Source organism: Falco punctatus (genome assembly GCF_963210335.1).
Source record: "Falco punctatus genome assembly, chromosome: 11".
Lineage (NCBI taxonomy): Eukaryota > Metazoa > Chordata > Aves > Falconiformes > Falconidae > Falco > Falco punctatus.
In genome coordinates, this window is record NC_137591.1 from 1,912,166 (window position 1) to 1,921,996 (window position 9,831).

Below are 9,831 nucleotides of genomic sequence, written 5' to 3' on the forward strand. Positions count from 1 at the left end.
ACCAGTACATTAACAGCATGCTTCTGAAATCTTCACAGAGCTTTACAAACATGGCGCTGTGCTCCACTCTTAGCTTTCCTGCCAACTGTGCTTACACCCGCAAATTCAAAGACTTCAATTATTCATCACTGCTCCTGATGTCCCAGCAGCAGTATTGTCACAGCTGCTATTACAATCATATATACTTTACCTTACCAGTGATCAAAACCAACACTTAGCTGTGGTAAAGAGAAAGTCATAAACATAGGGGCCAAAGCCCTGCAAGGTCAACTGTTGTGTCTGTTTTGGGATGTGGGCCTGATAGCTGTGTCGTTTTGGACACAGGCGACTGAATTTTCTTTCACTGGAAGCTCAAAGAACACAGTCCATGCAGGGCTAGTACACCAAGTCCTGCTGAGGTTCCAGGTCTCTGGCCACTGCAATACTTCCAAGAGGAAGAACACCCCATTTACAGCACCATCCTCACAAACCAAGTGGAATACGTATCTGTAAATGTATATGCATTCGTATTCATACAGCAATAGAATGATCTGGGTTGGAAGGGACCTTAAAAAGATCATCTAGTTCTACCCCTCTGCCACGGGCAGGGACCCCTCCCCCCAGCCCAGGCTGCTCCCAGCCCCGTCCAGCCTGGCCTTGAGCCCTGCCAGGGATGGGGCACCCACAGCTGCTCCGGGCAGCCTGGGCCAGCATCTCGCCGCCCTCACAGGGAAGGGTTTCTTCATTATTAATTCCTTAATGACAAATGCAAAAAGCTTATGTTACCATTAGCACTCTCCACAATCTATTCCCTTATGTTTTAAAAATCACTTTCTATTTGAACTTAAAGGCAAGAATGTTAATTCAGCTGCACTAAACATCAGATCAATATTAAGTACTTCCAATTAGCTTTATTCCTATGTCTAAAACCAGTAAAATAATTACAGCACATACAGTGCACCCCTCTTCTTCCGCTTAGTAACACACAGAGTGAAAAACAATCCAGAGGGTCAGCCATAACCTTGATATTTTAAATAACTCATGAACATCTATTTATTTGACCTTCTATTGTTACTCATAGTAGACACCAACATCAAACAATTATAAATGGAAAGCAGAAAATAAAGCTTTACTTTTCCCATTACTTTCTTTCATGTGCTTTGCAGACCTTTGTAGGTGAAGTGTAAAGAACGAAGTCAAAATTTCTTAGTGACTAAGTATCCTTTATTGGCAGCGCTGGATGCACGGGGGATCCTTCCGCATAACGTGCATGTTTAAAGTAACTAGTTATCTTATATTTATACAATAAAACAATGAATATTCAATTAATGTATATACATATTCATTACCTAATCCCACCTACCCTCACTTCCTACATTAATTAGCTTATCAGTCCTTTGCGCTTGCGCATATTCCTCCAAGAATTGTGGGTCTGGATGGGACATGGGCAGTGGTCTTTGGGAGGAAGGCCGTAGGTCTTCTTCGTGGTGTACTTTTCACCTTTTGCCTGGTATGTGATGATCTTGCCAGTTTGCAGTGTTCTTATCGGTCTGAGCTAATTTATGTCCTTGTCGACCATCTGTTTCTTCTGCTTGTTTCTTTTAATTGCTTCCTCTAGATAACTTAGAAGCAGGCCCTTGTTAGAGAAAGTTAAAGAAAGAGAAACAGACTCCTTCTTTGATCAGTTATTTCATTAATTATTTCTTTCAGACTAGGGTTACATGACCTAATTACTATACCTACATTCTTTGAGTAAATATAAGTTCTTAGCCTTGGTACAGGGTTGTACAGAAGATTTCATAGCAGCTTTTGTTGTGCAACTATTAATTTCATTAGAATATATTTCTTATATTCATTATACTTTAACTACAAGGCTTATTCTATCCTAAAGTGAATTCATTCAATATCAGAAGAGTTACCCTGATGCCCTCGTATAGCAAAGCTGGGTTGGTATTTGTATAGATATTGATGTGAATAAGCTGTAAATAATATGGTCAAGTTTGTATTCATAAACCAATATTCATTTTAATGCATAAATAAATAATGCAAATGTGCAAGACCATCACATAATGAGCAAAAGGTGAAAAGTACACCATGAGGAAGACCTACAGCCTTCCTCCCATAGACCACTGCCCACATTCTAAAGACCCCGGCCCACAATTTTTGGAGGAATCTGTGCAAGCGTAAAAGACTGATAAGCTAATTAACATACGAAGCGAGGGTAGGTGGGTTCAGGTAATGAATATGTATAGGCGTTAATGGAATATTCATTGTTTCATTATATAAATATAAGATAATCTGCCCCTCTGGGTGTGTACGATTGGTGGAAGGATCCCCCGTACGCCCAGCGCCAACAATAAAGAATACTTAATCACTAAGAAATTCTGAAGACGTTCTTTGAAACAATCTGGCGACCCAGATGGGACGGCTCTCTGCCTGACCGTAGGACCCGCTGGGAAGTGGACTCCCTTGGGTACCCCCGGGATTTTCCCAGAGGGACTCCCCAACTCATCGGATCACTGCGGAGGCAGACAAGAATCCCATCTCCTGTAAGTGATAGTATTCTTTATTGCTGTATTCTGGTATTACCGGTAATCTGGGTGACGTGCGGAATTAGACTCTATAACTCGAAAGTTATAAAGTAGGTATGTTTATTGCGCGCAGATGCACGGGGGATCGCTCCTCCACAAGCGTGCATACCCGAAGTGACGAACCATCCCACATTTATACAATGAAACAAATGAATATTCAATTAGCGCCTATACATATTTGTTACCTAAACCCCGCTTCGTATGTTAATTAGCTTATCAGTCCGTTTCCTGGAATGTGGTGGTCTTGCAGGTTTGTAGGTGATTCATGTTCTTGTGACCATCTGATCTTCTTCAGCAAGGAAAGGTGATTCATGTCCTTGTGACCATCCAATCTTCTCCAGCAAGGAGACTTAGCACTCCCTCCCTCTAGATAGCATTGGAATGTCTCTCAGCTTCTCTCATTCTCTTTTAAATAGCCCCTTTTGTTAGAGAAAGAAGGGCAGGCGTCTCCCCGTCTCCCCTTTGTTAGAGGAAGAGGGGCAGGCTCTCCTCAAAAACTGTAGTTGTCTCCTCAGAGCTGTGTGCCTATGTGACCAGACACCGCACCCATGACTAGTCACCATACCCACATTTCTGAGTAGACATATACAATCACGGTCGGTGTTAAGCGTCCCCATTTCACACTATTTCTCCATATCATGGGGTTACCCGTAAGACGAGAAAATTGATTTCCGCAGGGTAACATCTGGGTATGCTTGAGAACTAGTTTCTCAGGTATACATCTGGGTATGCTTGGGAACTAGTTTCTCAAGTATACGTCTGGTCTGGAAAACTCAGGTATACTTCTGTGGCTGGCACCCTAAGTATACTTCTGGTTCTGTTTGGGTTTTATCGGCATTTAATTGCCATCTGGAATCTGGCAAGTTTGCTTATAAAGCTTATTTGCTGCAGTGTTGCTTATTTTGGTTACCAGATTTATGGAATGTGGAATTTGACTTTGATAATTGTTACTGTGATTTCGGCTATATTTTTGATAATAATAGTGAGCTCTTGGTGTTGCTGTAGAAAGATACCTGTGTGTTGCATTTTGTAAGTAGTAATTCTGTAAGTGATAAGTGTGTTCTGTGAGTGTAAGCTGGGAAAAATGGGAGGAAAACAGAGTGGTGGGATTTTAAAGAAAAGCCCGTTAGGATGTGTTTTGAGTCACTGGAGGGATATTGGAGGGTCTGCTGGTGGAAATGTGAATAACAAAACATTGATAAAGTACTGCAATCAATGGTGGCCACTTTATAAGCTGGAAGGTGGGGAAAAGTGGCCTTGTAATGGAACTATAAAATTATAATACTTTGCTGCAGTACGGAGAGAAGGAAAATGGGATGAAGTAATGTGTGCTGATATGTTTGTGTGACAGAAGGAGTGTGGGATTAACACCACCTGATCTTTGATTATGGCTCTAGAAAAGGATAGGGAAAAAACAAACAAAAAACCAAAAACCTGAGACCTAAACTAAAAGGATGTTCTTGTTGAAAAAAAAAAAAAAAAAAAAAAAAAAAGAGAGAGAGAGCTCAGGTTGTGGTTCTTTCTGTGCAGCAACCAGAATGAAAACACGTTGTAAGATAAAAACTTGTGCTATTGTATGTAAGGTCTGAAGCCGGGGGTGGGGGTGGGGTGGAGAGTCAAAGACCCTGTGAAAGTGTTAAAGTATTGGGGTGAGATTGTACAAACCCCCGTACCCCCTCTAAGGCGCGGCTGAGTCATGCTGGATGCATGGCAGGGTGTTTGCTGTTTGCCTGCAAAGGCTGATATGGTAAGAACACAGACTTAAAGCAACAAGGAGCAGATTTGCATTCAGGATAAGAAAGAGTTGAAACAGAAGTGCTGTTGCAGAGGCAGGCTTGTGTAACCTGCAGAGCAGGAAGAGCATCTCCTGCTCCAATCCTTCTGCTGGTGAGGAGGAGGGGGTTGCTGTTGCTGACGATTGAGCAGAAGGACCTGACAATGTCACCCCAACTGCTGCAGCATTTGCAGCACAACAGGACCGGTAACGGCCCCTCTAGGGCAGGCAGCGGGTCTGAGGAGAGTAAAGGTGAATCTCTGATGGGGAAATGTAGATGTTTGAAAGTTGGTTATGAATAGGACTGGATAAAGGTTCGAGTTGTTTGTTACTAGGTAATTGTAATGTAGAAAAGTTGGTGAATACAAAACCAACTTATTTGGTGTTAAACTTCAGTGAAAAGAATTTGTTACAGTTGTGGGAGCTGCTGGCCACCAGGAAAATATCCTGAAACCTTTAAAGTATAAACTAAGAAAACAAATAAGAATGCCAAATTCACCAAAATCTTTGTTGGGAAGAGATTTATTAGAACATCTAGACGTTTAAAGAAGGGGCAATGAAACCAAAAGTTAAAAATGATCAAGTAATTAAAATGTTGAGCTTATCTTTAATTCAACAGAAAAGTGGAAGAGAAGACCTCTCTGAAGTAAAAGAAATCTTTAACCAGGTATATCTGGAAGTAAATCCCAGGTAAGGGGAAAAATGCTTTCCCTGTTACAGTAAAAATGATAAACAGGAGGCCTGCCTAGTTCAGGTAAAACAATATCCCTTGGTCAACAAGGCTGCGGGGGATATTGCATAAAAACTAAAATAAAATACACTCTGTAGTAGTTCTACTAATGTAAATCTGTGTTTTACCATGACTGTGACTTGTTATGGGATGCGCAGATGAAACTCTGCATTGATAACAAAGTACAAGGAATAAGGTTGGTCAAGTGCCTCCTACCACAATCAAGGGCAAGACTGGGTTGGCCTCGGTGTTTGCCACCAAGAAGGATCTTGAGCTCTGCTGCTGGCTGCAACCCAGTAGGCGTTGAGCGGTGGGAACATATGCCATGCCAGACCTTGATGTGAGGAATGGCCCCCGCTGGTATAAGAGGGTCGTCCAGGAAGGAAGAACATAAGATGGCCCATTGAGGCACTGATTTGGAAATTGGAAACCGCCTGGCCGACCATGAATTATCCTTAATACCAGACGGTAAAATCCAAACTGTAAGTACAGATCAGGAGCCAAATTATTCTAAAGAAAACTTAAAGGTAATTCAGGATATGAATGATAAAATAAGTAAGTGGACTTATTTGAGGGATGGTCGTATAGTGGTACCATCCAATTTAATATGGACCACAGCCGTAATAGAACATAATAAGATGCATTGGGGAGCTGATAATTTATATAAAAGTCTAAATCAGAAATTGATAGGGCAGAAATTGTATACTGTAATAAAACAGGTGACTCAGCAATGTGAAATGTGTTTGAAAATTAGCCAGGGCAACAGTAGCAAGTTGATTTTTCCAGACTCCCAAGAATTTGAGGGTACCGATATTTATTAAATGAATGGACACCCAACGTATCATACAGTATTATGGACCTGCAACTTGGAATCCTAATGAACTCATTAACGGTGCTCGAGAACCTATTTACAATCTGAATCGTATCATTCATCTACAGGCTGTCTTGGAAATTATTACTAATCAAACAGCTATGTGAAATGCAATTTATCAACACAGGATGGTTCTCGATTACCTGCTAGCCAAAGAAGGAGGTGTTTGTGGTAAAGTAAATGTTTCCAATTGTTGTTTGAAAATTGATGACAATGGTGAGGTAGTTAAACAAATCACATCAGAGATAGGGAAGTTAGCCCATGTTCCCGTCCGAACTTGGAAAGACGAATATTGACTTGTTTTCCTGGCTTCTCGGGAGCCCCTGGGTAAAACGAATCCTATTTTATTTGTTATGTGGATTAGCCACCTTATTGTTTTTGCCATGTGCTGTTCCATGTTTTATAAGATTAATTCAACACGTTATAAACTAATGGTTTCACCCGATGGCGTTAAACAAATGCGAGTAGTATGACAAAATGTACACACAAAATAACATTTTAATAGCCAACAAGAATTTGGAAAAAATTGACTCTTAACAATTCAGATAACAATGTAGGCTGAGTAAGAAAAAAAATAGAATAGCAGCAAAAACAAGTGCCAGGAACGCAAAGACGAGGATATGGTAACGCCTTTTATACTTTTCCACCTCCGCCATAAGTTCTTGACGTGAGATAACAGAATGTTCGGAGGGGGAAATGTCCACTCTAGACCCTTCTTCCCTGGCAGGTGACGTGATGGTCTGGTGGTGAGAAAACATTACATTGAAAACAGGGACCTGTCATTTGGCCATAGTGCCATAAATGTTACCATTATCAGACTTACCGGAGTGGTAAGCTCGGGAAATGGGTTTGGGACCTCATCTGGGCGCACAGTAGCCATTGTTTATCACGTGAATGGTCCGTGTATACCTTTGAACATGCGCATGCACGATTTTAAAGACCCACGGAATGTGTTGGAAAAATCTGGAAAGACCGCGCATGCAAAATCCCTATAGTCTAGCCATGATAGTGACACATGTAAAAAAGGGAATGTGTTCAGAAAAAGTGTTATTTTTAGGTTTTGGTTTTGTAGGTTATTATTATATGTATTACACAACCCTTTGGAGTCATTTTGAAAACTGTGTGTTTGATGCAAAGTACAAACATGAACTAGAAATTGAATAGCAGAATAACAGTCCAGCAAAGTTTCATGTAACGTGAAAACAGACTTCTTCACTCGTGAATCCAGTATGTCTCTTCAGGAAGTGACGAAGATGAACAGAAAAGAACAAGCCGCTTGTATCCACTATTCAAGAATAAAGAAAACTCCTGAGAAATCATGGGCCATCACTCCGGCAAGACCCACAGGACTACGATTCTTCAGGTCATAATTATAGTCGGATGTTTGCCAAATTTGTACTTAACTCTGTGGAATAAGAATGTACATTTATCCCTGGTACAAGGCATATCTCAGGCTCTGAATAAAACTGATTGTTGGATATGTACACATATGCCTGAATATGGAGGAAAGGGTATATCATTGATTGGATTTCCATTACCTAGGAATAAATCTTAGGAAAGACTGTAGGAAAATACCTCTTGGAGTATTGAAAATGATGAAATTTTAAAATTAGAGATAAATAGTCCTAAGGTGCAAGAGTCATACTATATGTGTGTTCAGAGATGTAATCCACCTAAAAGAATGGGAATTGTGGATTGTAATCCCGTAATGTATGTAGGAACTCAATCCTTTTGTAATAACGCTTTAGACATCGGTTGACTGTCTGTTAGCTCTACTGCTTGGCCAGTGCCCAAAGGGAAAGGGTGGTACTGGCTGTGCAATGATACAGCTCGAAAGGTTTTACATAAAAATTGGAAGGGAACCTGCACCTTGGGAGCAGTAGTGCCTAATATGACAGTACATGATTCGTTCTCACAAGGATACTTAAACACAAATCCTATAATAGAGAGGCCTACTGCATTCCATAGTTTTGCTCGATGGTTTGTCCCTTGGTTAAGAGTGAGTAAATTGGGAAAAAAACCATAATCAATATATCTGCGATAATAGAGAAATTAGAAAACAGAACAATTGATGCATTGAAAGCCCAACAAGAGGAAATATCTAGCCTCTCACAAGTGGTGTTACAAAATAGAATAACTTTGGATTTGCTGTTAGCTGATCGAGGGAGAGTATGTACAGTTATAAATACTAGTTGTTGCGTATACATGGACCAAAGTGGAAGAGTTTCCACTGACTTAGAGGAAATATGGAAACAAACCAAGGTATTACATGAAGTAAGTGAGGATGACGTGTCTTGGGATTTTGGAAATCTTTGGACATTACCTAATGTACAATGGTTAAAACAGGTGTTAGCTGCCATAGTTTTGTTGACTGTTTTAATAATACTTGTGTGTGTTCTGTTCAAATGCTTATTCTATTGTACTTTTGAAAGATAAAATAGCAAAAGAATTTGCTTGTATCAAGAAAAGGGGGGAATGATGTGAATAAGCTGTAAATAATATGGTCAAGTTTGTATTCATAAACCAATATTCATTTTAATGCATAAATAAGCTTGTAATTGTATAGCGACAAAGGGGTTAAAATGTCTGAAAGATCATATAGACTGTTCTGACAAGAAAGTTGCAAATCTCTGCAAGGGGAGCTGTCCTCCTTATCTGCAAAGCAAGCTGCCCTACCAAGGAGATAACGGGACAGCTGGATGTCCCTGAGTAAAACTACAAGGGGTATTGTAAAAACCCTGGGAAAGATTTCTACAAGTCTGCCAACTCATCACTTTTGAAACACAGCAGTGAAAGCAAAGAGAAGGGCCAAGACCTGGAGGGAAACCTACTGCTTCTAGAATAACTAAAGCATATGCTTCAAAGTGATGTAGCGTGAACGAACTTTAGAACAGAATTAAAGAATAACCATTATGTTTGTTAGCCACTGTAACAATTGTAGATATCATGTACCGCCATCTACCTGTGGTGTCTGTTCTGTTATCCTTTGTTAGACATCCGCCTATCTGCTGACCTTCTATGTTAAAACTTTAGCGGAACACTTCAGCAGGAGAGGACAGAGAAGGGTAAAAGACATAATTAAGCAAGAAAAGCAGATGGCCAGCAAGGGCATAAATTACCTCAGACTGATAAGAACACTGCAAATGTGCAAGACCATCACATAATGAGCAAAAGGTGAAAAGTACACCATGAGGAAGACCTACAGCCTTCCTCCCATAGACCACTGCCCACATTCTAAAGACCCCGGCCCACAATTTTTGGAAGAATCTGCGCAAGCGTAAAAGACTGATAAGCTAATTAACATACGAAGCGAGGGTAGGCGGGTTCAGGTAATGAATATGTATAGGCGTTAATGGAATATTCATTGTTTCATTATATAAATATAAGATAATCTGCCCCTCTGGGTGTGTACGATTGGTGGAAGGATCCCCCGTACGCCCGGCGCCGACAATAAAGAATACTTAATCACTAAGAAATTCTGAAGACGTTCTTTGAAACAATATGCATTAGGTATTTGGTACACTCTAATGAGAATAAATGGAGGAAAAAAAATACTGAAAGATAAGGAAATCTCATTGTAAAACCATAAAACCAGCTCTACAAATATTTTTAGTGACCTGAAGGTATTCTCCAATCATTTTAAAAGACTGCTTATATTCCCAGTTGATTGCACCTATTCAAAACTGTAGTGATAAAAATACGGAACACCTGCCTCCGTGTATTTTTTTTTAAGTAGGGAAAACCTACTAGCAAGAGTACACTTTAAACTGATTCGTAAAAGCAGAAAGAACTCTAGTTTTTGTCTTCTAGGAAATCAATTAAAACACTCCAGGCTACAACAGTATAACACTGCTTACAGTTGTATAAAGTAGATAAGCTGAAATGT